The 3,046-nt window shown below is 65.2% G+C and overlaps 1 protein-coding gene across 1 annotated transcript in view; it reads left to right on the forward strand.

The window, feature by feature from the left end:
- Positions 1 to 1,585: 1,585 nt before the first annotated feature.
- The window catches only part of LOC108510449 (sodium/hydrogen exchanger 5-like), a gene marked incomplete at its 3' end in the record, with an annotated part of 6,617 nt that continues 5,156 nt past the window's right edge, over positions 1,586 to 3,046 (forward strand). The window contains exon 1 of the mRNA XM_017840126.1: positions 1,586 to 1,671. The remainder of the gene's footprint in view (positions 1,672 to 3,046) is intronic.

Below are 3,046 nucleotides of genomic sequence, written 5' to 3' on the forward strand. Positions count from 1 at the left end.
GCTTCAGTCCCCGGGATGCTCCGGCATCAGGGATGCTCCATGCTGAGGGATGCTTCAGTCCCCGGGATGCTCCAGGCTCTGGGAGATCCGGGCTGCCCCGGAGGGCCAGGTAGGGCTGCTTGCCCCAGGTGAACTGGAGCACGGGTGGGTGCCTGGGCTGCACCTCCCCATCCCGGGGCAGGGAGGAACTGGCACGGGATGAGCGGCCCGGAGTCATGGGTGCCGTGGTGCCGCCCTGGAAGCAGGGCAGCTCGGGGCCTCCACAGACAGTGTTGATGCTAACGAGGGTGTTATACATCCAAGGTATCAATGCTAACGGTGTTGTGTTAATTGCCAAGGCTATGGCAGGCTTGGAAATTAGGATGCAAAGGAGAGAGCCAGGGCCCCTGGGGAGACATGGATGCACCAGGGATGGGACTGGGGACATGAGAAGGTGTCACTGCTCTTGGAGTCGGCATTAGTCTACAACTGCCTGGAATCCCTGAAAGGAGGTTGTGGCAAGGTGGGGGTTGGGCTCTTCTCCCAGGTAACAAGAGACAGCACAAAGGAAAATGATCTCAAGTTGTACAATCCCATAAGGCAAAGCTTGTGCAAAAACCATCTTACTTTCTTTTTTACAGAGCGGTGACGATGGTCAGATGTGATGGAGTGGTGGGCAGGGAGCTTTCCCCTTGCTCCAGGCTCCAGCCCCCATGCCCCAGCCGTTGGCAAACGTTTGCAGCACGTTTGTGCCTGAGCAGAGAGACGGGAAGAGGTGCTGGCATCAAGGCTGCCAGGAAGGTGTCCTGCAGCTCGTTTCCCCCCAGGCAGGGGGCTCAGCCGGGCACTCAGCATCCAGAGGTGCCCATGCCCTACCACTCCTAAGAGGGAATCTTGGGTGCCCCCCTGGGTGCTCCCAGACTGGTGCTCAGGCAGTGTCTGGGGCAGGGGTGGGTGGTCTCAGCTGGGAAGGAGCTGGTTGGGAGTGGGATCAGGTGTGTGGGGAGAGTAGAAATTTGGTGGGTGCAGTGAGCGAGCGTGGGAGGATTCAGACAGAGCAAGGACACTGGGGGAGGGCACAGGAGACCAAGGTGATGCAAAGGGCACTGGGCAGGTGCCAGGGGATTGGCATGGGGTAGGGGGCACCGTGGGGGCACCAGGATAATGCAGGTGGCACTGGGGCAGTTGCAGGGAGGACTGAGACAGGGGCAGGGGGCTGGCATGGGCCAAGGGGACTAGCACGGGGTGGGGGGCTCCAGGAGGGTGCAGGTGAGCTGGGATGGAGGGGGGTACAAGGGGTGAGCAGGGTTGTGTTGGGGTCTGGGGGAGGTGCTGAGCCCTGGGGCAGTACCGGGGGATGGGGTGCCTGGGCAGGACCGGGGGAGTCCGGGGCAGTACGGAGGCCCCGGGACAGTACCGGGGGTGCGGGGCGGGCCGGTCCCGGTCGGGGCGGGGCCCGTGGCGCGGGGGCCGTCCCGGCGCGGCCCCACGTGCGCATGACGCGGGCGGGGGCCGGGACCGGGACCGCGGCGGAGCGGAGCGGCGGGAGCGGCGGGGCCATGCAGCCCCCGGCGGCCTCCCCCGGCCCCGCCGCCCCGGCGGGAGCTGAGCTGCTGCGGTGGCAGTGGCAGGAGGTGCAGGCGCCCTGCCTGGTGGCCGCCTGGATCCTGGTGGCCAGCCTGGCCAAGATCGGTGAGTGTCCCCGTGTCTCTCCGCGCTCCGGTCCCCCGTGCTCAGCCCCCAGGGAAAGCGGGGGGATATGCGGCATCGCCGGCGGGTCCGGGGGTACCCGGGACGAGACGTGTCACGGCACACCGGGTCACGGGTCATGGGGACAAAGCCGGCTGGTCACCACCCCCAGCGGGGTCGCGGGGGTCGGGGACCGCCCCACGCCGCGCCGCATCCTCCGTGCCCTGCGCGGGGTGATGCGCGGGGACGGGGAGAAGGTACCACCCGAAGGACGAGGTGGGGGCCAGAGGCTGTTTTCCCTGCAATGGATGGGCGGGTCGGCGCAGAGGAGGGAAGAGATGCCCCAAAGGATGTCCCGTGTTCCCAAAGGCTGGAACGGCACATGCCATTGGCAGGTCTGGAAGCCATTGATCCTCCCCCCCCCAGCCCCAGCCCCAGCCCCAGTAAGGGCTTGGTGCTGCCAGTGTCAGGCAGAACGTGTCCCCAGCAGGCTGCAGACGGGTCCGTGCCTGCAGTCCCCTCCGGCGGGTCACTGGGGATCGGCGTGGCCTCGGGCTCTCGTGCTCCCCAGCACAGGACCACGCAGCCGGGGACGCTCCGCCGCCAGAGGCTGTGTGGGAAGGCGCAAAGAGGATGTGTGTGAGCTGCGCAGGGCTGGGCTCCCCCACCAGCACCCGGGGCGCTGGGGAGGGGACGCCCGCGCGTGGGTGCCAAACAGGGTCCCCAGGGGCTGGTCCCCCGCAGTGCCCCTGCCTGCAGTGCTGGGCCCAGGGGACGAGATTGTGACCTTGAGGCAGGTTTCCTCCTCGGGGACCCTGCTGAGGGCACAGCCCCCGTGGTGGGGGTGCGAGCACCCTCTTAGTTTGGAACTGGTGGGTTCAGAGTTAGGCAGGGGAGTCTTCGAGCAGCCAGGGACTTGCAGCAGCACTCGGTAGACAGGGGACAGCTACAGCTCTGGCCACCAGCTGGCCTCTGCCTGTCCCAAGCATCATCGTGGATCTCACAGTCCTCTCCTTCCTTGCCTTCTCGCAAGGGAGTCCTGAAGCATCGCGAGGAATGAATTAAAGGGCGTTGTAAGCTTAAAAATACAGCCCTCTGCTGTAGCTGTGCCACCTCCAGCTGCTGAGTGCGTCCCTCCTACCTGCAAAAGATCAGAGAGACAATTCCCTTCCCTCGAATGTCTCCCTGGAGCTGCTCCCTGTGCAGGTTTCCCTTGATGTGCTTCTCTAATCACCCTGGACTTTGCCCTAGTGAGTGCAAGAGGGCCTGAGCTGGGATCATTCCCAAGCCCCGAGACCTGCCACACTCTTCCAGGCCTGAGGAAAGCTGATGGTCACTCTCCCTCTACATCTGGGAGACACAACCCTGATGATTGGTA

Source organism: Lepidothrix coronata, unplaced genomic scaffold, assembly GCF_001604755.1.
Source record: "Lepidothrix coronata isolate B3197 unplaced genomic scaffold, Lepidothrix_coronata-1.0 Scaffold914, whole genome shotgun sequence".
Taxonomy (NCBI): Eukaryota; Metazoa; Chordata; class Aves; order Passeriformes; family Pipridae; genus Lepidothrix; species Lepidothrix coronata.